The sequence below is a fragment of the Arabidopsis thaliana genome (assembly GCF_000001735.4).
Source record: "Arabidopsis thaliana chromosome 1 sequence".
NCBI lineage: Eukaryota > Viridiplantae > Streptophyta > Magnoliopsida > Brassicales > Brassicaceae > Arabidopsis > Arabidopsis thaliana.
Genome location: NC_003070.9, coordinates 13,954,430 through 13,972,360, shown reverse-complemented (window position 1 = coordinate 13,972,360; position 17,931 = coordinate 13,954,430). Strand labels below are relative to the sequence as shown.

General features: G+C 39.0%; 5 pseudogenes across 5 annotated transcripts; 4 read left to right on the top strand and 1 right to left on the bottom strand.

The window, feature by feature from the left end:
- Positions 1 to 944: 944 nt before the first annotated feature.
- Positions 945 to 4,754, top strand: AT1G36890 (annotated as a pseudogene; the record flags this gene model as incomplete). The annotated part of the gene is made up of 1 exon: positions 945 to 4,754.
- A 3,834-nt stretch (positions 4,755 to 8,588) lies between these two features.
- Positions 8,589 to 10,471, top strand: AT1G36880 (annotated as a pseudogene). The gene has a single exon.
- A 604-nt stretch (positions 10,472 to 11,075) lies between these two features.
- On the top strand, positions 11,076 to 12,971 carry AT1G36850 (annotated as a pseudogene; the record flags this gene model as incomplete). The annotated part of the gene is made up of 1 exon: positions 11,076 to 12,971.
- Positions 12,972 to 13,529: 558 nt separating this feature from the next.
- AT1G36840 lies at positions 13,530 to 16,739 on the bottom strand (annotated as a pseudogene; the record flags this gene model as incomplete). The annotated part of the gene is made up of 1 exon: positions 13,530 to 16,739.
- A 21-nt stretch (positions 16,740 to 16,760) lies between these two features.
- On the top strand, positions 16,761 to 17,534 carry AT1G36830 (annotated as a pseudogene; the record flags this gene model as incomplete). The annotated part of the gene is made up of 1 exon: positions 16,761 to 17,534.
- Between the last annotated feature and the right edge of the window lie 397 nt (positions 17,535 to 17,931).

Genomic DNA, 17,931 nt, shown 5'->3' with positions numbered 1-17,931 from the left:
ATGCAACCGTTCGTTGGTACCCGCTCGACCTTACACCTTTTGGCCGAGACACCTCTTCCCCCGTGAGCTACCACAGTCCACCAGCTCGAGTGTTAGCTGACCGGACCACCCAGCTGGGTCAGTACACGATCAGCTCACTGAGCTCAATCGAGCTGTCGCTCAGCTCACCTAGCTGAGCTAGCTAGTCTTCCAGCTGGTTTAGCTCACCTAGCTTAGCTAGCTAGTTCATCCTAGCTTGTCCAGCTCGCCTAGCTGGTTCAGCTTGAACTTTCCGACTAAGTATTTTAGTCCGTTTCTTGACCATGGTCTAGTTTTCTCCTAAAACAACCTGGCCTCTTTATGAACGCGGGACGCGGTCGTTACAATATTGCTAAGTTATTTTCGTATGATGCCTTTTTAATCTTTGTGATTGGATACTGATTTGGATAGTGATTACTAGAGTTTCAAATTTGGTAATTAATTAGGTTTATGATTAGCCAAAAGATGTCACCAAATTGTGACCAAACCAATTACAACAGTGTGACTAAATTCGAGGTTAAATAGTTACAAATACAAGACTTAAATGCGACAGCAAAAAGAGTCTACAATTAGTCGCAAGAAAACCAATAGTCATTTGCGAGTACTTTGGGACCACGGTTCTTTTTTCCGCCGACGCACAAAACTAGTTGCATTTTAGTCAGAAAAGAGTAATTTAGTAACTTATAACGGTGTCACATATTAGTCGCGTATTAACAACTTTTATTTATGGTCAGGAGATCGTCACAAATAGGCGACTATATTAGTTCTGATACATTTTGCGACCGTTTTTCCCAAAGTAGACCCAAAGTAGCCTTTACAAAGGTGTTTGCGACCATCTGGTGACTGTTTTTGGAATCGCAAATGCTTGTTTTCTTGTAGTGCATGCCTAGTGTTTCGAGTAAAAGGGGTCAGAACAAAAACATTAGACGTCGAGTTTGTTTTGGAATATTCGCGGTCTAAATACAAGCTCCCCTGTAGTTTGATTGTCTTTTAGAGACGAGGGTCAAGGAAGTTCAGGCATCTGGTATTATGTCATTAACTTTTTAGGGTTGGTAATCTATGAAAAATTATGAATCACACCGGTTAGGCCGCATTTCGGTAGTTTGGAGAGAAAGAGCAGTCAAATGATCACTTGTTCTGTTTTGTTGGAAGGAGGAGAAAATGAATTTTTCTGTACTTTCGTTTATGCATCAATTTTGCAGAGGAAAGAAAAACACTTTGGGAGGATATATGTTATCATCATGATTCACCATTGTTTAGAAATAAACCATGGATGATTTGGAGAGATTTCAATGAGATCCTTGATGGAAGTGAGCACTCAAATTTTGACAGTACACAAATCAATTATGCGGGGATGAGAGATTTCCAGGAAATTATACGACATTGTTCCATAACTAATCTTGGATATCATGGTCCCTTATTTACGTGGTGTAACAAGAGGGAGGAGGGTCTTATTTGGAAAAAAATTAGACCGTGTTTTGGTTAATGAAGTATGGTGTGATGTTTTTCCACATTTTTATAGTGTATTTGAGTCGGGTGGCTGCTCAGACCATGCTCGGGGTTGGATAAACCTTGAACCTATAGCACGAGGGGGCCGAAAGCCCTTTAAATTTGTCAATGTACTAATGAAGATTGCCGAATTTCAGTCTGTAGTAGAAGACCAATGGACAACCACACATCCCCTTTTCCCTTCTACTTCAGCACTACATCGATTTCCGAAGAAGTTAAAGACTCTGAAACCAAGCTTGCGATCTCTAGGTAAGGAGAAACTGGGAGACCTTCTAAAGAGGACTCGTGAGGCTTATGATAATCTATGTGCCAAACAAGCTAACACATTAGCGCATCCAACGCTACAAACGATCCAAGAAGAATCTATAGCTCACACAAATTGGTAGTATCTCGCTGATTTGGAGGAAGGCTATATAAAGCAGAAATCTACGCTTCATTGGATGAATGTAGGTGATCAGAACAACCCATTCTTCCACAAAGCTGCACACATTCAGAAAATGCAAAATTCTATTCGGCAACTAAGAGGACTAAATGGCAAAATTTTGCAGACGAGTGAATGAATCGAAGAAGAGGATGAGAGATTCTTTAAGGCGTTTCTCAATACTCAACTGAGTGATTTTGTAGGTATGACACTAGAAGCTTTGAGAAATCTCATGCCATTTTGCTGCCTAGAAACAGACCAAGCAATGCTTACACAGACAGTATCAGGGGAAGAAATACCAAACGTTTTGTTTGCAATGCCAAACAACAAAGATCCAGTACCTAACGGTTACACAAGAAAATTTTTCAAGCTACTTGATCTATCGTTGGCAATGATTTTGTAGCTGTAGTTCAATCATTCTTCACCACTGGTTTTCTCCCGAAAGGATTGAAGACGACAATCTTACCATTAATACCGAAGAAAGAAGTAGCTGCTGAGATGAAAGACTATCGTCTGATCTCGTGTTGCAATGTGATTTATAAGGTCATTTCAAAAATCCTTGCAAATAGACTAAAGTGTTTACAGCCGAGATTTATTTTGCAAAACCAATAAGCTTTTGTTAAGGAAATGTTGTTGACAGAAAATGTACCGTTGGCAACAGAAATCGTCAAAGATTATCATAAAGTATCGGTTTGTCTCCGTTGTGCTATGAAGATAAACATATATAAGGATGTTGATTCAGTGCAATGGGATTTCTTGCTGAACACTCTTGCGGCACTAAATATTTTGAGTAAATTTATTCATTCGATCAAATTATATATCACCACAACCACTTTCTCTGTACAAGTGAATGGTGAGTTAGATAGGTTTTTCAACAGTTCTAGACACTACGATAATGATGTGCTCTCTCCCCTTACTTGTTTGTCAGCTACATGAATGTTATGTCACACTTAATCAACCAGGCTGCGGTAAATAGAACCATTGCCTACCATCCAAAGTGAAAAAGCATTTGTTTAACACAGTTATGCTTTGCTGATGACCTCATGGTGTTTGTTGATGGCCATGCGCGATTGGTTGAGGGTATTATACAAAAGTTTCAGGAATTTGCAAGTAAGTTTGGGCTGAAGAAAAATTTGGAGAAACCAACGGTTTACTTTGCTGGCATCTTAGATCAGATAGGAGATCATATTACTTCAAATTTTCTTTTTGAAACAGGACAACTCCCAGTTCGATACTTAGGACTGCCTCTGCTAACTAAGCGAATGACGACAACTGATTACGCACCCCTATTGGAAAAGATTAGTTGAAAAATAAGGTCATGGACTGCAAGAGCACTCTCCTATGCAGGTCGTCTCACTCTCATTAAGTTAGTTCTTGTAAGTATCACAAACTTCTGGATTTCTGCCTATTAATTACCAAACAGTTGCATAAAGGAAATTGAGAAGCTATGTGCGGCTAGTTCTGACCTCAATTCCAGATAAGCAAAGATAGCTTGGACAGAGATTTGTAAGCCGCAAAGCGAGGGAGGACTGGGAATTAAGTCACTGAGTGAAGCAAATAAAGTAAGTTCCTTGAAGTTGATATGGCAGATAACATCCAAACAAGAATCTTTGCGGGTTACATGGGTGTGGAAGTATCTAATAAGAAAAGGGTCACTTTGACCAGTTAAAGAAAGTTCTAGCTTAGGTTCATGGATGTGGAAAAAAATACTCAACTACAGAGAAAGTGCAAAAGCTATGCAAAAAGTGGAAATGAAAAGTGGCTCCTCAACATCGTTCTGGTATGATAACCAGTCACCTTTGGGCAGGTTGATTGATGAAATAGGTCCTCGTATAGCCATTGATATGGGCCTACCACTAGACGCAATGGTGGAAACGGCTCTAACCTCTCAACGACGCCGTAGACACCGAGTAGAATTTCTAAACAAGATAGAAGCCGTGATACAGAGTACTCGCCAACGGATCCAAGCAAATGAGCAAGATATCTCTATGTGGCGAGCTGAGGGAGATAAATTCAAGGCTAAATTCTCCACTAAGCACACTTGGAATAACATGAGAGTATCTTACCCTAATGTTATATGGTTCAAAGGAGTGTGGTTTTCCTACTCGACCCGTAAATATTCTTTTTTTTGTTGTTGCTTGGAATCCATAACAGATTAGCGACAGGAAACCGAATCAAGAAGTGGAACACATGGCTGCAGGTCGATTGCTTCTTGCGCAATAACACGGAGGAAACTAGGGACTATGTATTTTTCAACTGCCCATACTCCTCAGCCATTTGGAAGAACTTAGCACAACGTCTTATCACGATCAACTATTTGACAGATTGGAACCAGCTCATTGCACTGTTACACAGTACAAGCATCCCTACACTCATCCTCTTGCTACTTCGGTACAGCTTTCAATGTACCCTCTATCACATCTGGCGAGGGTACGTCACGGGGAGCATCCATCTCCAAAAGCTCGGCTAATCAAACTCATCGACAAAACAGTGCGGCATAGAATCAGCTCACTCAAAACTTCAAAGAACCTTCACTATGAGGAAGGCCTAAGGCTCTAGTTCTCCACTCGGTCAACATAACCGCGAGTACTCTGTTTTTCGTTTCACACTATCTAAAATTTTATTGTACAAAAGATTTTGGTTCAATAAAATTTTACATTCAATTCAAAAAAAAAAAGCATTTATGTTAAGATATATGGGCTATATTAGTTGGGAGATTTACTCAAATGTCATAGAAATTAGGTGTATTTACCAGAACCATACAAAATATTATTTTACTACTATCATATTTTGGTCCTATTTTGTATACGCATCGTGCCCCTATTAAACGTTACAAGAAAAAACGTAATGACAGAGAATTCACTGCCACGTCTGCAAACCCGCGTCGCCACGTTAGAAATCGTTGACGTGTATTAATGAACTCAGCCGTAAAGCGATACAGTGGCAGTTACGGCTGAGTTACGGTATATTGCAGTTTAAGAAAAAATAGCTAAGGTAAGAGAAAATGGCTGACTTATAAGTATAACTCAGCCTATAGTTACGACAGATTTATGAAAATTGTCTGAGTGATGAGACAACCCAGCCTACGTAACGGCTGAGTTAATGAAATTTGTCTAAGTTATAAGAATCTCGAGCGTAACCCAGCCAAAGTTACGGCTGAGTTTTTACCCGACAGCTGAGTTATTTCCTCGACACGGCTGAGTTAACAATTTCTGGCTGTCTGTTAGTTATGGGATGTTGTTACCGCTGATTTATGTTTGACAGTTATAAATCAGCAGTAAAGAGCTTGATTAACTGATAACTCGGCCTTGTTATAGCTGACTTAGTAGCGAAAGATTAATTACTATAATAGCATGCAATTACGTCCGACTTATTAAACGATATGGCTGAGTTAAAGATTGTCGGTTGAGTTACAACATTAAATGGCTGAATTAACTGACCTTTTTTTTATTTTTTAATAATTGTGATAGTATATATGTTGTGGCTGAGTTATAGCGTTGCTTGATGGCTAATTTATTTAGGCAAATTTACATGTTCCTTTGTTGGCGTACTTGTCACTTCATCAATTAAAAAAAATGACGTCTGATGCAACATTCCATGTCATCATCATCAAAAGAAATACGAGATGTCTTTTTTTTCAACTCGTCTTCTTCACCTGAGTTTTTCACGTGAGTTTTTGACATCACTGGAACTTCCAATTTCTCATCGTCATCCTTATTCTTCTTCAATTTCTTTCATCATTCTCGAGATATCGTTGATCTTGTTCCGATAATTGTTGTTTTTGGTATTTGCGTAAAGAAACACAAATACGTATTTAACACCGACGAAAGAGGGTGTAGAGTTGTGCAGGTAGATGCGGAAACAACGAAGGATCGCAAAGAAGGATGAAACGGCCAACAAGATATGACTCTAAAGTAAATCTAGATACGAAGTTCTCGGTGGAGGATTTGAAGGTTTCTGGGCTCAGTCATAACTAAGCCATGTCGCTGTCATCACTCGGGTAAACCACTAAGTGACTAGCCGTGTCGTGTTATTATTCTACAGCAAAACATAAAAATTTTAATTATTTTGAAAATTTTGTTTTACTTGAATTATTTTGAATATTAATTATTGGTGTGTGCATGTGAATATGTAATCTAATTATTGTTGGCGTTTTCTCAAAAAATCACTTTTTGTAATCTCAGGAATGTATGTCTTCGTAACTCAGCCATAAAACTTTGTAACTCACCCAATTTATACCCGGTGCTATACACCGGTAAAATTTATACGAAAACTAAAACCAAAAATTTACAATATATTGTGGAAGATATTAAGCAGGTTTTGAACCCAAAAAATAATAATTTAGAATTTTTTCTCTATGTTTTTGTTCTTTTTCTAATATGGTCTTATTTTCCTTTTACTTCCTCCACTAACTTGTCTTAAACTTTTAAGATTTTCTTTCTTCTTTATGTGGCTTCCTTTATTACGTTTCAATTCCCTTTTTTAAAATCCAAGCTATTGATAGAAAATTCTTTAACAAAAAAACTATTGATAGAAAATAAGAAAGATAATAGAAGTTTAGAACATGAATCGAGCCTAAAGTACTTAAAAACAAAGAAAGAGCTAACTTGTAACAACCAGAATTATTGAACTTTGGCTTATATTCTTAAACGCTGGAGTGGCTTGCTTACTCAGTGCTTCTGGAAGTGGATTGCAGCCTTTATAGAGAGAGAATTTAAGTAAATAAAGCCAAAAATGTCAAAAATCTTGAGATGACAACATACAAATTAGTAATAAAACATGATTATGAAAGATGAAGCAAATAAAAAGTAGCCACGTACAGTAACTCGAATCTCAGAAAGTTTTGGTCAAAGGTACTGATTTATGCCAATATCATGAAATAGAACCGCATTTCTTAACTCTAGCGTGGAATAATGAAGAATTGAGAGATAGACACAATCACACAAACATAATTCTTACAATATATGTTGACGAACATGAAAAATATATTGACAGATGACCTTGTCTTGTCTCAAAGAAGTAAATTCACGATCAAAAAACATTTTTTAAAATAGATTTTGAGGAAGTTACGATTTTGATTCGTTAAAAGTGGAGAATGTGGGCACATAGAAGATAAGTTTTACAGGAATATCGGATAAGTTTTACATTATGATAAATTGCCACATGCCAAAAACAATTCCCACGTTGTGTTCATTTTGTTTTGTTTTAATTATTGTAAAATAAATAAACTTTTTTTGGTAAACATAAGAGTTAAATAAATATATTTGTCGTTGAGCAAAAATTAAACTACCTTAAAAATATTTTAAAAAATAAAATTGTGAATATTAAAATTTAGAAACATGGTGAACGTGGTCACCTTAAAAATAATGGTAAAAAAAAATTCTTATAGCTATGTTCTAGCTATGAACATTTGTGGCTAATTTCACATTAACCACGAAGTAGTGACAAAAATAAAACGTGGATATTTCGTGGCTTTTAATTAACCACGGATTCTATATGTAACAATTTTGTGGCTATATTTTAGTTATGAATTAAATTTTTTATTAAGTATTGGCTATTAGCTACATAAAACTACGAATTATTTAATAGAATAAAATTTGAGTTCACTCATAGGAGTGAACCCTTTTATTCACCTCTCTTTGTAATATCCAATAAAAATTTGCTATGTCATATCATATTTAAACTAAATAATAAATTAAAATAAAATTAAGGAAACAAAAATCTTGTTATTCACTTCCATAGATTAACGTTGACGCCGTCTTCTCCTCATTTTTTTTCTTTTTCTTTTAGTTTTGTTTGTAATTAAATTTAGCAATTTTGAAAAAAAAAGACAACAAAATTTATAAAAAAAAAACAAAATCTAACGTTTTCTTCTCTTTTTATATATGAGTAAATATTTATTTTAATCAAAGATAGATTAGGAGTAGATGCTATCTCTTTTATTTCTTTTAACTCAACTTATCTTTAAAAGTTCTAAAACTTCAAAGCACGATAGATTTTTTGAAAAAAGAACAATACTTTGTTTTTAATGTTGGATAATTCCAATTACTTGAGGAGCAAGTAATCTTTCTAGAAGAGATAATAAGAAATAAGAAATACAAATAAAAGTCAAGTTGGATAAGTTTGTAAGTTTTCCTATTCATTATAGGATTATGAGTAGTCTAATATCTATAAATAAGGGCTTATGGAGAGATGTTCCATAAGACACAAGAAAGAGATTAAGAGGCTTTAGAGAGTTTTTCTAAAGACCTAGAGAGATTTAGTTTTGGGTGAGTTTTTAAATCATAATAAAGATAAGTTGTTCTTTAAGTTGTTCTGTTCTTGAATCACGTCTCGAATCATACAGAAACTAAGTCAGAGCAAGTCGGCTTTGATTTGATTTAAATCATCAACTCCAAGTAAAGTTTCATATTCTCTTATCTTCATTACAGAAATATTTCTCAAGGCTGGTTGTGAATGAATAGAGACAACTAAATATAATTGATACATGTGTGAGTTTTTATGTTAATTTTTTTTATGGTTTATGTTTTTTAGACCAACTTCTTTTTTTGTTATTGAACTTGTTGATCAGGAAACGTTAAGAACAGTTGCAATGGACAGTAATCATATAAGTGAAGAATTTTTAGTCGAAGAAAAAGATGACTCAATAAGTGAAAACAAAGCTTCGGCCAATGAATTTGAAGAAGAAGATGAAATAGCTAACGACGAGGATGATGTTGTAACTGAACAGGTTGCTACTTTTGAAGCAAATAATGATAATGAGAAGAAAGATAAAATATATATATTGGAATAGAGTTCAGTTCTGATGAGATTGCATATATAACTTATACAAAGTATGGAGGAAATCGTGGTTTCAATATAAGAAAACAACGGAGGATGAAAAAAAAAGGGAAGGTAGTAAGGCTTCTTTATGTTTGCTCAAAACAAGGGTATAGGAAAGAACCCAAGGTCATAAAATCATATTCACAAGCAATCACTCGATGTTTGTAATGCTCATATGACTTGCTACCTTCAGTAGACCGGAAAATATTAGGTTGTATCATTCGAGCCGAACCACAACCCTGATTTAGTGAAACACCTATGAAGCATTTGTTGAAAGAAAATCGGGAATTATCTATCTCTCAAAAACAACATGCAGATGATATGTCAGGGATTTCAGCAAAAGCAACTGTTGAAATGATGAGTAGAGAAGTTGGGGGGCAAGAAAATCTGGGTTTTTTGAAGAAAGATTATCAAAATTACATATACCGAGAAAGAGAATGGCAAAAATGGAAAAGGGAGATGCTGGAGCTGTTTTGGAATACTTTCAGAAAAAAGGAGGGTAATTCGTCTTTTTTTTATTCAATGCAACTTGATGAGGATGATATGATCACTAATATATTCTGGGCAGATGATCGGTCAATAAGTGATTACAATCTTTTTGGAGATGTCATTTGCTTTGACACAACTTATAAGACCAATGAATATGATAGACCATTTGCTCCATTTGTCGTGGTCAATCATCACAAGCAAACAGTTGTGTTTGGTGCTGCTCTCTTATATGAGGAAACCAGTGAGTCATATAAGTGGCTTTTCGAGACTTTTCTTGGAGCAATGTCTGGAAAACAACCAAAAACAATTCTTACAGACCAATGTGCAGCAATGGCGAATGCAATAGTAAAGGTATTCCCTGATACAAAACATAGATTATGTGTTTGGCATATTTACCAAAATGCTGCAAAGAAATTGAGTCATGTATTTCATTGAGCAGAATAATTTGTCATGGATTTTAGTAAGTGTGTATATGACCATGAGGAAGAAGAATATTGGTTATTGGCATGGAGTAATATGCTCCAGAAGCATAACTTGACAGAGGATAAATGGTTGAAGAATTTGTTTGAGCTGAGAGAAAAATGGGCAATGGTATATGGACGTCATACTTTTACAGCATATATGGTGAGCACACAACGTAGTGAAAGTATGAATAATATTTTGAAAAAATACTTGAAGCATAGTTATAACTTGTTGCGCTTCTTTGAACACTACGAGAGAGTGTTGGAGGATCGACGATATAAGGAATTAGTTGCTGATTTCAATATGATGCATACCTTGCCGGTATTATGTGCTACTGTAGAGATGTTGCAACATGCAGAGGAAGTGTATACACCCGAAATTTTTAGCTTGTTCCAAAAACAATACATAGTTATTGGTGATTATGTTGCCAACAAGGTTAGTAAGTCTGAGATGGTATATGAACATAAAGTATCTTATCGTGGTGTAGCACAAGAGCATTTGGTTAATTATGATGTTGCAAACGAGACGATATGTTGCAGTTGCATGAAGTTTAGTTTTGCCGGGATTTTATGTCTTCATGCATTGAAAATGTTGGACAAGAAGAATGTTAGAAGAATCCCATCTAACTACATTCTAAATCGATGGAGTAAAGAGGCAAAAGCACGAAAAATATCTTATTATCATTCAGAGCCACGTAATGAAACAGTCAAAGAATCGATTGGAAAGCGATATAGACATCTATGTCGTACTTTCCGTGATATTGCATCTGTTGCTGCTGATCATATAGAATTGAGATATTGCATCTGTTGCTGCTGATCATATAGAATTGACGTTGTGTCCAAATAAAGAATCTATTAAGTTACTCAAAAAATTGGAGGACCGAAAAAAAGAGCTTCTAAAATCTAGTGCATGGATTGTTCAAACTTCAGATGAAGAAGAAGAAGAAGAAGAAGAAGAAGAAGAAGAAGAAAAACAGAGTGTTCGTATAGTTGCAGTGTTCGTATAGTTGCATCACATTTAGGTTCATATAGTTGCATCACATTTAGGATTGAGTCTACGATGTTTCATATAGGATTGTCGCATATGCATAGGGGATTATGATGAGATAGCCTTGTAAGCATTTTGGTTCATCGTTGCTAGTTGTTTGATGCATAGTCAATGATTGAAGTAAAACTGCACCATGTCTTGAATGCTCTACTCGATCACACTGTCATTATCTGATATCATTCCCTATCAATTTGAACCTGAATCTAACTTGCAATTATCATGTCTTAGCATCGAATTTGAACTCATGGTACCAAATACATACTTGGGTTTTCTTTAAAGTTTTCACCACCCTTGCTAACGAAAGTAGCGGCTTCCATCATTGAAGTAGTTTCACATGAAAAGGGGACATTCCACCGAGGAGTGTCGCGCCTTTAAAAAGTTAATCGCAGCTAGGGGAAAGACTAAAAAAGGTTCAAACCCCAAAGTTGAAACCCCTCCTCCCGACGAACAGGAGGAGGAGCAAACTCCCAAGCAAAAGAAACGGGAACGAACACCGGATGGAAGTGATTCTCCCCCACCTGCTATGAGAGAACGCATAGACCTAGTCTTTGCAGCACTCGATTTAGGTGGCGGGACAGGAAGGTACGTCACCACACCTCCCACCGCCCCGCATAAGAAAAACATGAGGTTTCCATTACGCCTCTCGAAATTCTGCAGAAGCGCAACCGAGCACCTCTCCCCTAAACGCATCGATTTCATCATGGGAGGGTCTCAGCTCTGCAACGACTCAATCAATTCGATCAAAACTCATCAGAGGAAGGCAGATTTTTACACAAAAGGCAAGAGCCCGATGATGGGACCTGACCACCAGATCACATTCTGGGAAAGCGAAACCACCGACCTCGATAAACCTCACGATGACGCTCCCGTATAATGATCGACACGGGAAGCTCAGTTGACGTACTCTTTTACGACGCCTTCAAAAGAATGGGGCACCTCGATTCTGAGCTGCAGGGCAGGAAAACGTCACTTACCGGGTTCGCTGGAGATACGACCTTTTCTCTAGGAACCATCCAGCTCCCGACCGTCGCACGAGGAGTGAGGCGACTCACAAGTTTCCTCGTAGTCGACAAGAAAGCTCCTTTCAACGCAATACTGGGAAGACCATGGCTACACACCATGAAAGCCGTCCCATCAACCTACCACCAATGCATTAAATTCCCCTCGGACAAGGGAATAGCAGTCGTGCACGGCAGCCAACGCAGCTCCCGAAAATGCTATATGGGCAGCTACGACCTTATCAAAAAGGCTGACCCCGTAGTACTAATGATAGAAGACAAACTCGCGGAAATGAAAACAGTCAGATCCTCTGATCCTTCTCAATGCGGACCTCGAAAGTCATTGATAACACAGGTCTGCATAGACGAATCAGATCCCAAACGATGCGTTGGGATAGGTCAAGACCTCGACCCAGCGATACGAGAGGATCTCATAACCTTTCTCAAAGAAAACAAAGACAGCTTTGCCTGGTCAAGTGCGAACCTCCGAGGAATAAGCCTCGAGGTAACCTCACACGAACTCAACGTTGATCCGACCTACCAACCTATAAAGCAGAAACGTCGCAAGCTAGGTCCCGAGAGGGCTAAAGTTGTGCACGATGAGGTCGATCGATTGCTCAAGATCGGATCGATAAGAGAAGTAAAATACCCTGACTGGCTCGCCAACCCGGTCGTCGTTAAAAAGAAAAACGGGAAGTGGAGAGTATGCATCGACTTTACGGACCTAAATAAGGCATGTCCTAAAGACAGTTTCCCACTGCCACTGCGGGACACGAACTATTGTCTTTCATGGATGCATTCTTCGGGTACAACCAAATACTTATGCGCCCAGATGACCAAGAAAAAACAGCTTTTATAACTGACCGAGGCACCTACTGTTATAAAGTAATGCCCTTTGGTTTAAAAAACGCTGGAGCTACTTACCAAAGATTGGTGAATAGAATGTTCGCCGACCAGCTAGGTAAAACGATGGAGGTCTATATCGACGATATGCTGGTCAAGTCAGCTCGTGAAAAGACCACGTCCCGCAATTAAGAGAATGCTTCAAAATCCTAAACAAATTCGAAATGAAGTTAAACCCCAAGAAATGCTCTTTCGGAGTTCCCTCAGGAGAATTCCTCATATACCTAGTAACCGAAAGAGGCATCGAGGCCAATTGTACTAAAACCAACCTCGAAATCGATCCGATCAAAGACCCCAATCGATCTCTCAAGCTCTCTCTCTTACGCTCTTCGATTTGATTAAAGAACAAAGAAAGAAGATGAGAAACAAGCAAAGAACAACACGGCGAGTTTTACGAGTTCAGCTTACTCGGTGTGAGCAAGCCTACGTCTCGGCTGGATTCTGACCAACAATTCACTATCAAAGAAGTGTTTCTCTCAGCTCACAACAATGGAGCTTCAAGAGGAAGAAGAAGATTACAGAGTCTGTTTTTCTAACTGAATAATTGTGGAAGACGACTACAGAGACCTTATATATAGAAGTCTCATTAGTAAACCCTCTAGGCCATCAAGAGTCTTCTGTTTCTCCTTATAAACCAGAGTCAAACCAGTCTTCTTCCAATAACCGAACATTAGAGCTTAACCGGCTCCAATACCAATCCAAATCCAATTCAGTCTTTTAACCAGGTCGACTTCAGGTTTCTGCAACTAAACCAGAATTAGGATCACTTCTTAACAATCTCCACCTTGATCCTCATTCCTCTTCTTCATACCAGTGAATCACTATACTTGGTCATAACCTCCAGCAGGGGCTGAACTTAATCATTCCCACTTGATCAGCTTCAGAGCATCCAAAGCTGACTCAAACTTGTTTATTGGAATGCATTTTGTTAATGCATCTGCAGGATTCCTTGAGGTGTGAATCTTCAACACATCAACTACTCCTGCACGCACCACCTCTCTTATGAAATGGAACCTGACGTCTATATGCTTAGTCCTCTCGTGATACACGAGTTCTTGGACAAGCATATAGCTGACTGTGAGTCACACCAAATGCAAGCTTTCTCCTGCTCACATCCCATGTCTTTTAACAGTCCTTTTATCCATATAGCTTCTTTTGCAGCTTCTGCTAATGCTATATATTCTGCTTCTGTAGAAGACACTGCAACTACAGGCTGCAGATTTGCTTTCCAGCTAACTATATTTCCTCCTACAGTAAACACATAACCACTAATGGACCTTCTCTTGTCCAAATCAGCAGCATGATCTGAGTCACAATAACCTGCAACTCTAAATTCTTTTTCATTGTTGAACACCAAACTTAAATCCTGAGACCCTTTCAAATATCTCAATATCTATTTCACTGCATCCCAGTGCAAACTACCAGGCCTACTCATGTATCTACTAACAAGACAAATGGCATAGGCCAAATCAGGACGAGTACCTATCATGGCGTACATGATGCTGCCTACTGCACTTGAGTAGGGAACTTGTTCTGTATCAATGCACTCATCGTCCTCTCTAACAGCTGGAAGTTTGAAATGGGCGCCAATAGGAGTCCGCACCACTCTAGCTTCATCCAGATTAAACCTCTGAACAATCTTTCTGATGTAAGGTGCCTGAGACAAGCGCAGAATGCCTTTCTTTCGATCTCGAGTAATGTCTTTACCCAGTATTCTGCTTGCAGGTCCCATATCTTTCATTTCAAATTCTACACTCAGCTGTTCTTTGATCATGTTGACTTCAGCCTTGCTTTTCCCAGCAATTAACATGTCATCAACGTACAGTAACAGGTACACAAAACCTTGTTCAACCTGTTTCACATATACACAAGCATCATGAGCACTTCTAATGAATTTCTGCTCCATCATGAACCTGCCAAAACGCTTGTTCCACTGCCTTGGTGATTGCTTTAAACCATACAAGGATTTCTTCAGTAAGCACACTTTATCTTTTGTTTTATCTGTTATGAACCCTTCTGGTTGCTCCATGTACAGCTCCTCTTCTAAGTCGCCATGGAGAAACGCTGTCTTAACATCCATTTGTTCTAGTTCCATATCCTGATCAACCACAACTGACATGAGTACTCGGATAGATGTGTGCTTCACAACTGGCGCAAATATTTCTTGGTAATCCACTCCTTCTCTTTGAGTGTAGCCCTTTGCCACAAGGCGGGCTTTGAATCTTACTGGTTCTACCCCAGGTATACCACTCTTCAACTTGAATAGCCATCTGCAACCAATTATCTTTCTGTTAGTCGGTTTATCAACTAGATCCCAAGTGCCATTCTTAATCAGTGAATCCATTTCTTCATGTGTGGCATTCTTCCACTTCAACCACTCTTTGTCTTGTGTGGCTTCCTGATAGCTTTCTGGTTCCTCCAGACTGAGACTTTCAACCACCACTAACGCAAAAGCAACTCCACTTTCTTCTGTAAATCTAGCTGGTGGATTGATCTGTCTTCTTACTCTATCTTTAGCCAGTTGATAGTTGGCCAAAGAACCTTCACTCTCCACTGTGGGATCAGTCTCATTCACTGTCTCCGGCTCTTGTTCATCATTTTCATCAGACTCCTCACACTCTTCTATGTGAGTTACTCCACCTTGGTCTGAAACTTCTTTAGTCTTGGAAATGACAAGATGATTATCAGTTTGAGTTCTGATATCTTCCTTCTTAACAACTGTTTCTTTGTCATTCAGGTCCTTGTAGACCACTTCTTCCTGGAATATTACATTCCTGCTTATGACACATTTTTGTTCTTCCAAGAGCCATACCTTGTATCCTTTTGTACCCGATGGATACCCGATGAAAATTCCTTTAATAGCTCTCGGTTTCAACTTGCCTTGATCCACATGAACATAAGCTACTGCTCTCAACCTTCTCAGATGTTTGTATCCAGGTTTTCGATTAAGCCAAAGCTCCTCAGGAACATTGTGGTCAATAGCTGCAGACGGTGATCTGTTTATGATGTACACCGCTGTAGTTGCTACCTCTGCCCAGAACTCTTCTTCTAATCCTGATTCATTTAGCAAACATCGAACCTTTTCCATCACAGTTCTATTCATCCTTTCTGCTACTCCATTCTGTTGTGGAGTGTAAGTACACGTTTTGTGCCTCTCAATGCCATACTTCTTGCAGTATGAATCAAACTTGATGTTACAGAATTCCAATCCATTGTCTGTTCTTAGACATTTGACTCTCTTGTCTGTCTGGTTCTCTACAAGCTCCTTCCACTCACAGAATTTGTCAAACGTCTCATCCTTAGACCTGAGAAAATACAACCAAACTTTTCTGGATTTATCATCAATAATGGAGAGGAAGTATTTGTTACCTGACATGGATGGAGTTACATTCTGTGAACCCCAGAGATCTGCGTGAACATAGCTTAGAATTTCTTCAGAATTATGTTTTCCAATATTGAAACTGACTTTCTTTGCCTTTCCCATGACACAGTGTTCGTAGAACTCCAAGCTTGTAGCTTCACTAGGCTTGATCAATCCTTTTCCTGCTAGGATCTTCATGTTGTTACCACCCATGTGTCCCAGACGACTATGCCAGAGTGTTGTCAACTCCTTGGACCTTTCAGCAATGCAGCTTTCAGCGATCACTGTATTACCATCCAAAACATATAAACCACCTGAGAGAGATCCACGTAGAGCTGTCTTGTTGTTCTTGTAGTATCTCACTTGACCGTCTCCACCTTCATGTTTGTACCCAAGTCTGTCTAAGGTACCTGTAGAGATTAGGTTTCTTCTAAGATTTGGTACATACTTGACATTCTCAAGGATTGTAATGGTTCCCCCATGAGTGTCTAATCTGATAGAGCCTTGTCCCTGTGACTCAACAGAATGGTCATCACCAAGTAAAATCTTTGTAGTGTCCTTCTCTTGGAAACTACAGAACCAATCTCGCCTTGAAGTCATGTGAGAAGTGCATCCAGAATCTAGCACCCACAAGTCTTTAGCTCGCTGATCATTTACACTGAGGGCTTCTGAGTATATCAGGTTTTCTGTGATAACTCATGCACCTACTCTTCATCAACCTCCCGAGGAAATGTCCTCGATATCTTCTCCTTACCTATTTATGAAGTGGTCCATGGACGTCGTAGGTCCCATGGAAGCCTCCGGTGGGAAGAAGAAACTAAAAAACCTGCTAGTCCTCACCGACTACTCTACCAAATGGATTGAGGCTAAAGCCTTCCAACAGGTAACCGAGAAACAAGTCGAGGACTTCCTATGGGAAAATATCGTATGTCAACATGGCATACCTTATGAGATTATCACCGATAACGGGACTAACCTCACCTCGAGAAAAATCAAAGCATTTTGCGACAAATGGAAGATCCGTCTTACCACATCCACCCCCCATTACCCACAAGGTAACGGACAGGCAGAAGCCGCCAACAAAGCTATACTTAGCAACATCAAGAAAATACTTGATTCCAAAAAATCAATGTGGTCCGACGTACTTCACGGAGTTCTCTGGGCCTACCGAACTACACCTCGCAAATCAACGCAAGAAACACCGTTCTCTCTCGCCTATGGTTTAGAAGCAGTAATCCCTATCGTAACCATAATACCAAGCGTGAGAAGGACCGCCAGTCATGCTAACTCGGACATGAACACGCAAATGTTACGCGACAACATGGACTTCATCGATGAACGCAGAGATCAGGCAATGATCCGAGTTCAAAATTATCAACAAGCTGTCACCCGCTACTATAACTCCAATATCAAAATCCGGAGATTCGAAGTGGGAGAGCTCGTTTTGCGAAAAGTGTTCAGCAACACGAGAGAGCTAAACGCTGGAAAACTGGGAACTAACTAGGAAGGTCCCTATCGAATCACCGAGGTGGTACGTTGCGGCGTCTATAAGCTCGTAAAAGTTATCAACGGAGTACGTGAGTTACGGCCTTGGAATGCCATGCATCTCAAGAAATACCACGAATAGGTACTCAAAAACAATCAAACTACGATAAAGCTTGATCCCTTGGCAGGATACGTAGGCAGCTCCCCCAAGAGCAGAACCACCAATTCAATCAAATCACAAAAGGGCTTAATCCCTTAACCAGGTATGCAGGCAGTCACCTCCGCAAACGCAATTACCACCTCAACCCTTCCATCTGAAAGGCGAAACTTCAATAAGGGAAATAGATATCGCATCCCCCATCAACGAAGATCAGCTGCTCACCTGACAGTTTAACCTTTCTTCGGTATCGAGCAGG